Here is a 17,903-nt window from a genome sequence, read left to right on the forward strand (position 1 = left end):
AATTACCCCATACAGGACACATTCCAGTACTCTACTCTTTAATTACCCCATACAGGACACATTCCAGTAGTCTACTCTTTAATTACCCCATACAGGGTACATTCCAGTAGTCTACTCTTTAATTACCCCATACAGGACACAATCCAGTAGTCTACTATTTAATTACCCCATACAGGACACAATCCAGTAGTCTACTCTTTAATTACCCCATACAGGACACATTCCAGTAGTCTACTCTTTAATTACCCCATACAGGACACATTCCAGTACTCTACTCTTTAATTACCCCATACAGGACACATTCCAGTAGTCTACTCTTTAATTACCCCATACAGGACACATTCCAGTAGTCTACTCTTTAATTACCCCATACAGGACACAATCCAGTAGTCTACTATTTAATTACCCCATACAGGACACAATCCAGTAGTCTACTCTTTAATTACCCCATACAGGGTACATTCCAGTAGTCTACTCTTTAATTACCCCATACAGGACACATTCCAGTAGTCTACTCTTTAATTACCCCATACAGGACACATTCCAGTAGTCTACTATTTAATTACCCTATACAGGGTATATTCCAGTAGTCTACTCTTTAATTACCCCATACATGACACATTCCAGTAGTCTACTCTTTAATTACCCCATACAGGACACATTCCAGTAGTCTACTCTTTAATTACCCCATACAGGACACATTCCAGTAGTCTACTATTTAATTACCCCATACAGGGTACATTCCAGTAGTCTACTCTTTAATTACCCCATACAGGGTACATTCCAGTAGTCTACTCTTTAATTACCCCATACAGGGTACATTCCAGTAGTCTACTCTTTAATTACCCCATACAGGGTACATTCCAGTAATCTACTCTTTAATTACCCCATACAGGGTATATTCCAGTAGTCTACTCTTTAATTACCCCATACAGGACACATTCCAGTAGTCTACTCTTTAATGACCCCATACAGGACACATTCCAGTAGTCTACTCTTTAATTACTCCATACAGGGTACATTCCAGTAGTCTACTCTTTAATTACCCCATACAGGACACATTCCAGTAGTCTACTCTTTAATTACCCCATACAGGATACATTCCAGTTGTCTACTCTTTAATTACCCCACACAGGGTACATTCCAGTAGTCTACTCTTTAATTACCCCACACAGGACACATTCCAGTAATCTACTCTTTAATTACCCCATACAGGACACATTCCAGTAGTCTACTCTTTAATTACCCCATACAGGACACATTCCAGTACTCTACTCTTTAATTACCCCATACAGGACACATTCCAGTAGTCTACTTTTAATTACCCCATACAGGGTACATTCCAGTAGTCTACTCTTTAATTACCCCATACAGGACACAATCCAGTAGTCTACTATTTAATTACCCCATACAGGACACAATCCAGTAGTCTACTCTTTAATTACCCCATACAGGGTACATTCCAGTAGTCTACTCTTTAATTACCCCATACAGGACACATTCCAGTAGTCTACTCTTTAATTACCCCATACAGGACACATTCCAGTAGTCTACTATTTAATTACCCCATACAGGGTATATTCCAGTAGTCTACTCTTTAATTACCCCATACAGGACACATTCCAGTAGTCTACTCTTTAATTACCCCATACAGGACACATTCCAGTAGGCTACTCTTTAATTACCCCATACAGGACACAATCCAGTAGTCTACTCTTTAATTACCCCATACAGGACACATTCCAGTAGTCTACTCTTTAATTACCCCATACAGGACACATTCCAGTAGTCTACTCTTTAATTACCCCATACATGACACATTCCAGTAGTCTACTCTTTAATTACCCCATACAGGACACATTCCAGTAGTCTACTCTTTAATTACCCCATACAGGACACATTCCAGTAGTCTACTCTTTAATTACCCCATACAGGACACATTCCAGTAGTCTACTCTTTAATTACTCCATACAGGGTACATTCCAGTAGTCTACTCTTTAATTACCCCATACAGGACACATTCCAGTAGTCTACTCTTTAATTACCCCATACAGGATACATTCCAGTAGTCTACTCTTTAATTACCCCACACAGGGTACATTCCAGTAGTCTACTCTTTAATTACCCCACACAGGACACATTCCAGTAATCTACTCTTTAATTACCCCATACAGGACACATTCCAGTAGTCTACTCTTTAATTACCCCATACAGGACACATTCCAGTACTCTACTCTTTAATTACCCCATACAGGACACATTCCAGTAGTCTACTCTTTAATTACCCCATACAGGGTACATTCCAGTAGTCTACTCTTTAATTACCCCATACAGGACACAATCCAGTAGTCTACTATTTAATTACCCCATACAGGACACAATCCAGTAGTCTACTCTTTAATTACCCCATACAGGGTACATTCCAGTAGTCTACTCTTTAATTACCCCATACAGGACACATTCCAGTAGTCTACTCTTTAATTACCCCATACAGGACACATTCCAGTAGTCTACTATTTAATTACCCCATACAGGGTATATTCCAGTAGTCTACTCTTTAATTACCCCATACAGGACACATTCCAGTAGTCTACTCTTTAATTACCCCATACAGGACACATTCCAGTAGGCTACTCTTTAATTACCCCATACAGGACACAATCCAGTAGTCTACTCTTTAATTACCCCATACAGGACACATTCCAGTAGTCTACTCTTTAATTACCCCATACAGGACACATTCCAGTAGTCTACTCTTTAATTACCCCATACATGACACATTCCAGTAGTCTACTCTTTAATTACCCCATACAGGACACATTCCAGTAGTCTACTCTTTAATTACCCCATACAGGACACATTCCAGTAGTCTACTCTTTAATTACCCCATACAGGGTACATTCCAGTAGTCTACTCTTTAATTACCCCATACAGGGTACATTCCAGTAGTCTACTCTTTAATTACCCCATACAGGACACATTCCAGTAGTCTACTCTTTAATTACCCCATACAGGACACATTCCAGTAGTCTACTCTTTAATTACCCGATACAGGACACATTCCAGTAGGCTACTCTTTAATTACCCCATACAGGACACATTCCAGTAGTCTACTCTTTAATTACCCCATACAGGGTACATTCCAGTAGTCTACTCTTTAATTACCCCATACAGGGTGCATTCCAGTAGTCTACTCTTTAATTACCCCATACAGGATACATTCCAGTAGTCTACTCTTTAATTACCCCATACAGGACACATTCCAGTACTCTACTCTTTAATTACCCCATACAGGACACATTCCAGTACTCTACTCTTTAATTACCCCATACAGGACACATTCCAGTAGTCTACTCTTTAATTACCCCATACAGGGTACATTCCAGTAGTCTACTCTTTAATTACCCCATACAGGACACAATCCAGTAGTCTACTATTTAATTACCCCATACAGGACACAATCCAGTAGTCTACTCTTTAATTACCCCATACAGGACACATTCCAGTAGTCTACTCTTTAATTACCCCATACAGGACACATTCCAGTAGTCTACTCTTTAATTACCCCATACAGGACACATTCCAGTAGTCTACTCTTTAATTACCCCATACAGGGTACATTCCAGTAGTCTACTCTTTAATTACCCCATACAGGGTACATTCCAGTAGTCTACTCTTTAATTACCCCATACAGGACACATTCCAGTAGTCTACTCTTTAATGACCCCATACAGGACACATTCCAGTAGTCTACTCTTTAATTACTCCATACAGGGTACATTCCAGTAGTCTACTCTTTAATTACCCCATACAGGACACATTCCAGTAGTCTACTCTTTAATTACCCCATACAGGATACATTCCAGTAGTCTACTCGTTAATTACCCCACACAGGGTACATTCCAGTAGTCTACTCTTTAATTACCCCATACAGGACACATTCCAGTAATCTACTCTTTAATTACCCCATACAGGACACATTCCAGTAGTCTACTCTTTAATTACCCCATACAGGACACAATCCAGTAGTCTACTATTTAATTACCCCATACAGGATACATTCCAGTAGTCTACTCTTTAATTACCCCATACAGGATACATTCCAGTAGTCTACTCTTTAATTACCCCATACAGGGTACATTCCAGTAGTCTACTCTTTAATTACCCCATACAGGGTACATTCCAGTAGTCTATTCTTTAATTACCCCATACAGGGTACATTCCAGTAGTCTACTCTTTAATTACCCCATACAGGACACATTCCAGTAGTCTACTCTTTAATTACCCCATACAGGATACATTCCAGTAGTCTACTCTTTAATTACCCCATACAGGGTACATTCCAGTAGTCTACTCTTTAATTACCCCATACAAGATACATTCCAATACTCTACTATTTAATTACCCCATACAGGATACATTCCAGTAGTCTACTCTTTAATTACCCCATACAGGACACATTCCAGTAGTCTACTCTTTAATTACCCCATACAGGTGTTCAACCTTCCAGTAGTTCTCTCAATTACCCCATACTCCGCACATTCCACTGGCTTCCAGTTGAAGCTCATCCGCTACAAGACCATGGTGCTTAGCCTACGGAGCTGTGAGGGGAACCACCTCACTACACATTCCAGGCTCTGACTCTTTAATTACACCCAAACAAGGGCACATTCATCCACCTCTGGCCTGCTTCAGAGGAAGTACAGTTCCAGTAGCCCAGTAAAACTGTTTAATCTGGCCCCAATGGTGGAACAAACTCCACGACGCCAGGACAGCGGAGTCAATCACCACCTTCCGGAGACACCTGAAACCCCACCTCTTTAAGGAATACCTAGGATAGGATAAAGTAATCCTTCTCCCCTCCCCCCATAAAAGACCTAGATGCACTATTGTAAAGTGGCTGTTCCACTGGATGTCATAAGGTGAAAGCACAATTTGTAAGTCTACTCTGGATAAGAGCGTCTGCTAAATGACTTAAATGTAATGTAAATTCAGTAGTCTACTCTTTAATTACCCCATACAGGACACATTCCAGTAGTCTACTCTTTAATTACCCCATACAGGACACATTCCAGTAGTCTACTCTTTAATTACCCCATACAGGACACATTCCAGTAGTCTACTCTTTAATTACCCCATACAGGACACATTCCAGTAGTCTACTCTTTAATTACCCCATACAGGACACATTCCAGTAGTCTACTCTTTAATTACCCCATACAGGGTACATTCCAGTAGTCTACTCTTTAATTACCTCATACAGGACACATTCCAGTAGTCTACTCTTTAATTACCCCATACAGGACACATTACAGTAGTCTACTCTTTAATTACCCCATACAGGACACATTCCAGTAGTCTACTCTTTAATTACCCCATACAGGACACATTCCAGTAGTCTACTCTTTAATTACTACATACAGGGTACATTACAGTAGTCTACTCTTTAATTACCCCATACAGGATACATTCCAGTAGTCTACTCTTTAATTAACCCATACAGGACACATTCCAGTAGTCTACTCTTTAATTACCCCATACAGGGTACAATCCAGTAGTCTACTCTTTAATTACCCCATACAGGACACATTCCAGTAGTCTACTCTTTAATTACCACATACAGGACACATTCCAGTAGTCTACTCTTTAATTACCCCATACAGGACACATTCCAGTAGTGTACTCTTGAATTACCCCATACAGGACACATTCCAGTAGTCTACTCTTTAATTACCCCATACAGGATACATTTCAGTAGTCTACTCTTTAATTACCCCATACAGGACACATTCCAGTAGTCTACTCTTTAATTACCCCATACAGGACACATTCCAGTAGTCTACTCTTTCATTACCCCATACAGGACACATTCCAGTAGTCTACTCTTTAATTACCCCATACAGGGTACATTCCAGTAGTCTACTCTTTAATTACCCCAATACAGGGTACATTCCAGTAGTCTACTCTTTAATTACCCCATACAGGATACATTCCAATACTCTACTATTTAATTACCCCATACAGGATACATTCCAGTAGTCTACTTTTTAATTACCCCATACAGGATACATTCCAGTAGTCTACTCTTTAATTACCCCATACAGGACACATTCCAGTAGTCTACTCTTTAATTACCCCATACAGGACACATTCCAGTAGTCTACTCCTTAATTACCCCATACAGGATACATTCCAGTAGTCTACTCTTTAATTACCCCATACAGGGTACATTCCAGTAGTCTACTCTTTAATTACCCCATACAGGGTACATTCCAGTAGTCTACTCTTTAATTACCCCATACAGGACACATTCCAGTAGTCTACTCTTTAATTACTCCATACAGGGTACATTCCAGTAGTCTACTCTTTAATTACCCCATACAGGACACATTCCAGTAGTCTACTCTTTAATTACCCCATACAGGATACATTCCAGTAGTCTACTCGTTAATTACCCCACACAGGGTACATTCCAGTAGTCTACTCTTTAATTACCCCATACAGGACACATTCCAGTAATCTACTCTTTAATTACCCCATACAGGACACATTCCAGTAGTCTACTCTTTAATTACCCCATACAGGACACAATCCAGTAGTCTACTATTTAATTACCCCATACAGGATACATTCCAGTAGTCTACTCTTTAATTACCCCATACAGGATACATTCCAGTAGTCTACTCTTTAATTACCCCATACAGGGTACATTCCAGTAGTCTACTCTTTAATTACCCCATACAGGGTACATTCCAGTAGTCTATTCTTTAATTACCCCATACAGGGTACATTCCAGTAGTCTACTCTTTAATTACCCCATACAGGACACATTCCAGTAGTCTACTCTTTAATTACCCCATACAGGATACATTCCAGTAGTCTACTCTTTAATTACTTCATACAGGGTACATTCCAGTAGTCTACTCTTTAATTACCCCATACAAGATACATTCCAATACTCTACTATTTAATTACCCCATACAGGATACATTCCAGTAGTCTACTCTTTAATTACCCCATACAGGACACATTCCAGTAGTCTACTCTTTAATTACCCCATACAGGATACATTCCAGTAGTCTACTCTTTAATTACCCCATACAGGACACATTCCAGTAGTCTACTCTTTAATTACCCCATACAGGACACATTCCAGTAGTCTACTCTTTAATTACCCCATACAGGACACATTCCAGTAGTCTACTCTTTAATTACCCCATACAGGACACATTCCAGTAGTCTACTCTTTAATTACCCCATACAGGACACATTCCAGTAGTCTACTCTTTAATTACCCCATACAGGACACATTCCAGTAGTCTACTCTTTAATTACCTCATACAGGACACATTCCAGTAGTCTACTCTTTAATTACCCCATACAGGACACATTACAGTAGTCTACTCTTTAATTACCCCATACAGGACACATTCCAGTAGTCTACTCTTTAATTACCCCATACAGGACACATTCCAGTAGTCTACTCTTTAATTACCCCATACAGGGTACATTCCAGTAGTCTACTCTTTAATTACCCCATACAGGATACATTCCAGTAGTCTACTCTTTAATTAACCCATACAGGACATATTCCAGTAGTCTACTCTTTAATTACCCCATACAGGGTACATTCCAGTAGTCTACTCTTTAATTACCCCATACAGGACACATTCCAGTAGTCTACTCTTTAATTACCACATACAGGACACATTCCAGTAGTCTACTCTTTAATTACCCCATACAGGACACATTCCAGTAGTGTACTCTTGAATTACCCCATACAGGACACATTCCAGTAGTCTACTCTTTAATTACCCCATACAGGACACATTCCAGTAGTCTACTCTTTAATTACCCCATACAGGGTACATTCCAGTAGTCTACTCTTTAATTACCCCACACATGGTACATTCCAGTAGTCTACTCTTTAATTACCCCATACAAGATACATTCCAATACTCTACTATTTAATTACCCCATACAGGATACATTCCAGTAGTCTACTCTTTAATTACCCCATACAGGACACATTCCAGTAGTCTACTCTTTAATTACCCCATACAGGATACATTCCAGTAGTCTACTCTTTAATTACCCCATACAGGACACATTCCAGTAGTCTACTCTTTAATTACCCCATACAGGACACATTCCAGTAGTCTACTCTTTAATTACCCCATACAGGACACATTCCAGTAGTCTACTCTTTAATTACCCCATACAGGACACATTCCAGTAGTCTACTCTTTAATTACCCCATACAGGACACATTCCAGTAGTCTACTCTTTAATTACCCCATACAGGGTACATTCCAGTAGTCTACTCTTTAATTACCTCATACAGGACACATTCCAGTAGTCTACTCTTTAATTACCCCATACAGGACACATTACAGTAGTCTACTCTTTAATTACCCCATACAGGACACATTCCAGTAGTCTACTCTTTAATTACCCCATACAGGACACATTCCAGTAGTCTACTTTTAATTACCCCATACAGGGTACATTCCAGTAGTCTACTCTTTAATTACCCCATACAGGATACATTCCAGTAGTCTACTCTTTAATTAACCCATACAGGACATATTCCAGTAGTCTACTCTTTAATTACCCCATACAGGGTACATTCCAGTAGTCTACTCTTTAATTACCCCATACAGGACACATTCCAGTAGTCTACTCTTTAATTACCACATACAGGACACATTCCAGTAGTCTACTCTTTAATTACCCCATACAGGACACATTCCAGTAGTCTACTCTTTAATTACCCCATACAGGACACATTCCAGTAGTCTACTCTTTAATTACCCCATACAGGACACATTCCAGTAGTCTACTCTTTAATTACCCCATACAGGGTACATTCCAGTAGTCTACTCTTTAATTACCCCACACATGGTACATTCCAGTAGTCTACTCTTTAATTACCCCATACAAGATACATTCCAATACTCTACTATTTAATTACCCCATACAGGATACATTCCAGTAGTCTACTCTTTAATTACCCCATACAGGACACATTCCAGTAGTCTACTCTTTAATTACCCCATACAGGATACATTCCAGTAGTCTACTCTTTAATTACCCCATACAGGACACATTCCAGTAGTCTACTCTTTAATTACCCCATACAGGACACATTCCAGTAGTCTACTCTTTAATTACCCCATACAGGACACATTCCAGTAGTCTACTCTTTAATTACCCCATACAGGACACATTCCAGTAGTCTACTCTTTAATTACCCCATACAGGACACATTCCAGTAGTCTACTCTTTAATTACCCCATACAGGGTACATTCCAGTAGTCTACTCTTTAATTACCTCATACAGGACACATTCCAGTAGTCTACTCTTTAATTACCCCATACAGGACACATTACAGTAGTCTACTCTTTAATTACCCCATACAGGACACATTCCAGTAGTCTACTCTTTAATTACCCCATACAGGACACATTCCAGTAGTCTACTCTTTAATTACCCCATACAGGGTACATTCCAGTAGTCTACTCTTTAATTACCCCATACAGGATACATTCCAGTAGTCTACTCTTTAATTAACCCATACAGGACACATTCCAGTAGTCTACTCTTTAATTACCCCATACAGGGTACATTCCAGTAGTCTACTCTTTAATTACCCCATACAGGACACATTCCAGTAGTCTACTCTTTAATTACCACATACAGGACACATTCCAGTAGTCTACTCTTTAATTACCCCATACAGGACACATTCCAGTAGTGTACTCTTGAATTACCCCATACAGGACACATTCCAGTAGTCTACTCTTTAATTACCCCATACAGGACACATTCCAGTAGTCTACTCTTTAATTACCCCATACAGGGTACATTCCAGTAGTCTACTCTTTAATTACCCCACACATGGTACATTCCAGTAGTCTACTCTTTAATTACCCCACACAGGACACATTCCAGTAGTCTACTCTTTAATTACCCCATACAGGATACATTTCAGTAGTCTACTCTTTAATTACCCCATACAGGACACATTCCAGTAGTCTACTCTTTAATTACCCCATACAGGACACATTCCAGTAGTCTACTCTTTAATTACCCCATACAGGACACATTCCAGTAGTCTACTCTTTAATTACCCCATACAGGGTACATTCCAGTAGTCTACTCTTTAATTACCCCAATACAGGGTACATTCCAGTAGTCTACTCTTTAATTACCCCATACAGGATACATTCCAATACTCTACTATTTAATTACCCCATACAGGATACATTCCAGTAGTCTACTTTTAATTACCCCATACAGGATACATTCCAGTAGTCTACTTTTAATTACCCCATACAGGACACATTCCAGTAGTCTACTCTTTAATTACCCCATACAGGACACATTCCAGTAGTCTACTCTTTAATTACCCCATACAGGACACATTCCAGTAGTCTACTCTTTAATTACCCCATACAGGATACATTCCAGTAGTCTACTCTTTAATTACCCCATACAGGGTACATTCCAGTAGTCTACTCTTTAATTACCCCATACAGGACACATTCCAGTAGTCTACTCTTTAATTACCCCATACAGGACACATTCCAGTAGTCTACTCTTTAATTACCCCATACAGGGTACATTCCAGTAGTCTACTCTTTAATTACCCCATACAGGACACATTCCAGTAGTCTACTCTTTAATTACCCCATACAGGGTACATTCCAGTAGTCTACTCTTTAATTACCCCATACAGGACACATTCCAGTAGTCTACTCTTTAATTACCCCATACAGGATACATTCCAGTAGTCTACTCTTTAATTACCCCATACAGGGTACATTCCAGTAGTCTACTCTTTAATTACCCCATACAGGATACATTCCAGTAGTCTACTATTTAATTACCCCATACAGGATACATTCCAGTAGTCTACTCTTTAATTACCCCATACAGGACACATTCCAGTAGTCTACTCTTTAATTACCCCATACAGGACACATTCCAGTAGTCTACTCTTTAATTACCCCATACAGGACACATTCCAGTAGTCTACTCTTTAATTACCCCATACAGGGTACATTCCAGTAGTCTACTCTTTAATTACCCCATACAGGACATTCCAGTAGTCTACTCTTTAATTACCCCATACAGGACACATTCCAGTAGTCTACTCTTTAATTACCCCATACAGGGTACATTCCAGTAGTCTACTCTTTAATTACCCCATACAGGGTACATTCCAGTAGTCTACTCTTTAATTACCCCCAGGACACATTCCAGTAGTCTACTCTTTAATTACCCCATACAGGATACATTCCAGTAGTCTAGTAATTACCCCATACAGGGTACATTCCAGTAGTCTACTCTTTAATTACCCCATACAGGACACATTCCAGTAGTCTACTCTTTAATTACCCCATACAGGACACATTCCAGTAGTCTACTCTTTAATTACCCCATACAGGACACATTCCAGTAGTCTACTCTTTAATTACCCCATACAGGGTACATTCCAGTAGTCTACTCTTTAATTACCCCATACAGGACACATTCCAGTAGTCTACTCTTTAATTACCCCATACAGGGTACATTCCAGTAGTCTACTATTTAATTACCCCATACAGGGTACATTCCAGTAGTCTACTCTTTAATTACCCCATACAGGATACATTCCAGTAGTCTACTCTTTAATTACCCCATACAGGACACATTCCAGTAGTCTACTCTTTAATTACCCCATACAGGGTACATTCCAGTAGTCTACTTTAATTACCCCATACAGGGTACATTCCAGTAGTCTACTCTTTAATTACCCCATACAGGGTACATTCCAGTAGTCTACTCTTTAATTACCCCATACAGGACACATTCCAGTAGTCTACTCTTTAATTACCCCATACAGGGTACATTCCAGTAGTCTACTTTTAATTACCCCATACAGGGTACATTCCAGTAGTCTACTCTTTAATTACCCCATACAGGGTACATTCCAGTAGTCTACTCTTTAATTACCCCATACAGGATACATTCCAATAGTCTACTATTTAATTACCCCATACAGGATACATTCCAGTAGTCTACTCTTTAATTACCCCATACAGGGTACATTCCAGTAGTCTACTCTTTAATTACCCCATACAGGACACATTCCAGTAGTCTACTCTTTAATTACCCCATACAGGGTACATTCCAGTAGTCTACTCTTTAATTACCCCATACAGGATACATTCCAGTAGTCTACAATTACCCCATACAGGACACATTCCAGTAGTCTACTCTTTAATTACCCCATACAGGGTACATTCCAGTAGTCTACTCTTTAATTACCCCATACAGGGTCATTCCAGTAGTCTACTCTTTAATTACCCCATACAGGGTACATTCCAGTAGTCTACTCTTTAATTACCCCATACAGGATACATTCCAGTAGTCTACTATTTAATTACCCCATACAGGATACATTCCAGTAGTCTACTCTTTAATTACCCCATACAGGATACATTCCAGTAGTCTACTTTTAATTACCCCATACAGGACACATTCCAGTAGTCTACTCTTTAATTACCCCATACAGGATACATTCCAGTAGTCTACTCTTTAATTACCCCATACAGGACACATTCCAGTAGTCTACTCTTTAATTACCCCATACAGGACACATTCCAGTAGTCTACTCTTTAATTACCCCATACAGGACACATTCCAGTAGTCTACTCTTTAATTACCCCATACAGGACACATTCCAGTAGTCTACTCTTTAATTACCCCATACAGGATACATTCCAGTAGTCTACTATTTAATTACCCCATACAGGGTACATTCCAGTAGTCTACTCTTTAATTACCCCATACAGGATACATTCCAATACTCTACTATTTAATTACCCCATACAGGATACATTCCAGTAGTCTACTTTTTAATTACCCCATACAGGATACATTCCAGTAGTCTACTCTTTAATTACCCCATACAGGACACATTCCAGTAGTCTACTCTTTAATTACCCCATACAGGACACATTCCAGTAGTCTACTCTTTAATTACCCCATACAGGATACATTCCAGTAGTCTACTCTTTAATTACCCCATACAGGGTACATTCCAGTAGTCTACTCTTTAATTACCCCATACAGGGTACATTCCAGTAGTCTACTCTTTAATTACCCCATACAGATACATTCCAGTAGTCTACTATTTAATTACCCCATACAGGATACATTCCAGTAGTCTACTCTTTAATTACCCCATACAGGGTACATTCCAGTAGTCTACCTTTAATTACCCCATACAGGGTACATTCCAGTAGTCTACTCTTTAATTACCCCATACAGGGTACATTCCAGTAGTCTACTCTTTAATTACCCCATACAGGACACATTCCAGTAGTCTACTCTTTAATTACCCCATACAGGGTACATTCCAGTAGTCTACTCTTTAATTACCCCATACAGGATACATTCCAGTAGTCTACTCTTTTTAATTACCCCATACAGGACACATTCCAGTAGTCTACTCTTTAATTACCCCATACAGGTACATTCCAGTAGTCTACTCTTTAATTACCCCATACAGGACACATTCCAGTAGTCTACTCTTTAATTACCCCATACAGGATACATTCCAGTAGTCTACTCTTTAATTACCCCATACAGGATACATTCCAGTAGTCTACTTTTTAATTACCCCATACAGGACACATTCCAGTAGTCTACTCTTTAATTACCCCATACAGGATACATTCCAGTAGTCTACTCTTTAATTACCCCATACAGGACACATTCCAGTAGTCTACTCTTTAATTACCCCATACAGGATACATTCCAGTAGTCTACTCTTTAATTACCCCATACAGGACACATTCCAGTAGTCTACTCTTTAATTACCCCATACAGGACACATTCCAGTAGTCTACTCTTTAATTACCCCATACAGGACACATTCCAGTAGTCTACTCTTTAATTACCCCATACAGGGTACATTCCAGTAGTCTACTCTTTAATTACCCCATACAGGATACATTCCAATACTCTACTATTTAATTACCCCATACAGGATACATTCCAGTAGTCTACTTTTTAATTACCCCATACAGGATACATTCCAGTAGTCTACTCTTTAATTACCCCATACAGGACACATTCCAGTAGTCTACTCTTTAATTACCCCATACAGGACACATTCCAGTAGTCTACTCCTTAATTACCCCATACAGGATACATTCCAGTAGTCTACTCTTTAATTACCCCATACAGGGTACATTCCAGTAGTCTACTCTTTAATTACCCCATACAGGGTACATTCCAGTAGTCTACTCTTTAATTACCCCATACAGGACACATTCCAGTAGTCTACTCTTTAATTACCCCATACAGGATACATTCCAGTAGTCTACTCTTTAATTACCTCATACAGGACACATTCCAGTAGTCTACTCTTTAATTACCCCATACAGGACACATTCCAGTAGTCTACTCTTTAATTACCCCATACAGGACACATTCCAGTAGTCTACTCTTTAATTACCCCATACAGGACACATTCCAGTAGTATACTCTTTAATTACCCCATACAGGACACATTCCAGTAGTCTACTCTTTAATTACCCCATACAGGATACATTCCAGTAGTCTACTCTTTAATTACCCCATACAGGGTACATTCCAGTAGTCTACTCTTTAATTACCCCATACAGGGTACATTCCAGTAGTCTACTCTTTAATTACCCCATACAGGGTACATTCTAGTACTCTACTCTTTAATTACCCCATACAGGACACATTCCAGTAGTCTACTCTTTAATTACCCCATACAGGGTACATTCCAGTAGTCTACTCTTTAATTACCCCATACAGGACACATTCCAGTAGTCTACTCTTTAATTACCCCATACAGGGTACATTCCAGTAGTCTACTCTTTAATTACCCCATACAAGATACATTCCAATACTCTACTATTTAATTACCCCATACAGGATACATTCCAGTAGTCTACTCTTTAATTACCCCATACAGGATACATTCCAGTAGTCTACTCTTTAATTACCCCATACAGGACACATTCCAGTAGTCTACTCTTTAATTACCCCATACAGGGTACATTCCAGTAGTCTACTCTTTAATTACCCCATACAGGGTACATTCCAGTAGTCTACTCTTTAATTACCCCATACAGGATACATTCCAATACTCTACTATTTAATTACCCCATACAGGATACATTCCAGTAGTCTACTCTTTAATTACCCCATACAGGGTACATTCCAGTAGTCTACTCTTTAATTACCCCATACAGGGTACATTCCAGTAGTCTACTCTTTAATTACCCCACACAGGGTACATTCCAGTAGTCTACTCTTTAATTACCCCATACAGGGTACATTCCAGTACTCTACTCTTTAATTACCCCATACAGGACACATTCCAGTAGTCTACTCTTTAATTACCCCATACAGGGTACATTCCAGTAGTCTACTCTTTAATTACCCCATACAGGACACATTCCAGTAGTCTACTCTTTAATTACCCCATACAGGGTACATTCCAGTAGTCTACTCTTTAATTACCCCATACAAGATACATTCCAATACTCTACTATTTAATTACCCCATACAGGATACATTCCAGTAGTCTACTCTTTAATTACCCCATACAGGATACATTCCAGTAGTCTACCCTTTAATTACCCCATACAGGACACATTCCAGTAGTCTACTCTTTAATTACCCCATACAGGGTACATTCCAGTAGTCTACTCTTTAATTACCCCATACAGGACACATTCCAGTAGTCTACTCTTTAATTACCCCATACAGGACACATTCCAGTAGTCTACTCTTTAATTACCCCATACAGGACACATTCCAGTAGTCTACTCTTTAATTACCCCATACAGGACACATTCCAGTAGTCTACTCTTTAATTACCCCATACAGGGTACATTCCAGTAGTCTACTCTTTAATTACCCCAATACAGGGTACATTCCAGTAGTCTACTCTTTAATTACCCCATACAGGATACATTCCAATACTCTACTATTTAATTACCCCATACAGGATACATTCCAGTAGTCTACTTTAATTACCCCATACAGGATACATTCCAGTAGTCTACTCTTTAATTACCCCATACAGGACACATTCCAGTAGTCTACTCTTTAATTACCCCATACAGGACACATTCCAGTAGTCTACTCCTTTAATTACCCCATACAGGATACATTCCAGTAGTCTACTCTTTAATTACCCCATACAGGGTACATTCCAGTAGTCTACTCTTTAATTACCCCATACAGGGTACATTCCAGTAGTCTACTCTTTAATTACCCCATACAGGACACATTCCAGTAGTCTACTCTTTAATTACCCCATACAGGATACATTCCAGTAGTCTACTCTTTAATTACCCCATACAGGGTACATTCCAGTAGTCTACTCTTTAATTACCCCATACAGGGTACATTCCAGTAGTCTACTCTTTAATTACCCCATACAGGGTACATTCCAGTAGTCTACTCTTTAATTACCCCATACAGGACACATTCCAGTAGTCTACTCTTTAATTACCCCATACAGGGTACATTCCAGTAGTCTACTCTTTAATTACCCCATACAGGATACATTCCAGTAGGTACATTCCAGTAGTCTACTCTTTAATTACCCCATACAGGACACATTCCAGTAGTCTACTCTTTAATTACCCCATACAGGACACATTCCAGTAGTCTACTCTTTAATTACCACATACAGGACACATTCCAGTAGTCTACTCTTTAATTACCCCATACAGGGTACATTCCAGTAGTCTACTCTTTAATTACCCCACACATGGTACATTCCAGTAGTCTACTCTTTAATTACCCCACACAGGACACATTCCAGTAGTCTACTCTTTAATTACCCCATACAGGATACATTTCAGTAGTCTACTCTTTAATTACCCCATACAGGACACATTCCAGTAGTCTACTCTTTAATTACCCCATACAGGACACATTCCAGTAGTCTACTCTTTAATTACCCCATACAGGACACATTCCAGTAGTCTACTCTTTAATTACCCCATACAGGACACATTCCAGTAGTCTACTCTTTAATTACCCCATACAGGGTACATTCCAGTAGTCTACTCTTTAATTACCCCAATACAGGGTACATTCCAGTAGTCTACTCTTTAATTACCCCATACAGGATACATTCCAATACTCTACTATTTAATTACCCCATACAGGATACATTCCAGTAGTCTACTTTTTAATTACCCCATACAGGATACATTCCAGTAGTCTACTTTTTAATTACCCCATACAGGACACATTCCAGTAGTCTACTCTTTAATTACCCCATACAGGACACATTCCAGTAGTCTACTCTTTAATTACCCCATACAGGATACATTCCAGTAGTCTACTCTTTAATTACCCCATACAGGGTACATTCCAGTAGTCTACTCTTTAATTACCCCATACAGGGTACATTCCAGTAGTCTACTCTTTAATTACCCCATACAGGACACATTCCAGTAGTCTACTTTTAATTACCCCATACAGGATACATTCCAATACTCTACTATTTAATTACCCCATACAGGATACATTCCAGTAGTCTACTCTTTAATTACCCCATACAGGGTACATTCCAGTAGTCTACTCTTTAATTACCCCATACAGGACACATTCCAGTAGTCTACTCTTTAATTACCCCATACAGGACACATTCCAGTAGTCTACTCTTTAATTACCCCATACAGGGTACATTCCAGTAGTCTACTCTTTAATTACCCCATACAGGGTACATTCCAGTAGTCTACTCTTTAATTACCCCATACAGGGTACATTCCAGTAGTCTACTCTTTAATTACCCCATACAGGACACATTCCAGTAGTCTACTCTTTAATTACCCCATACAGGGTACAT

This window comes from Oncorhynchus nerka, linkage group LG6, assembly GCF_034236695.1.
Source record: "Oncorhynchus nerka isolate Pitt River linkage group LG6, Oner_Uvic_2.0, whole genome shotgun sequence".
Lineage (NCBI taxonomy): Eukaryota > Metazoa > Chordata > Actinopteri > Salmoniformes > Salmonidae > Oncorhynchus > Oncorhynchus nerka.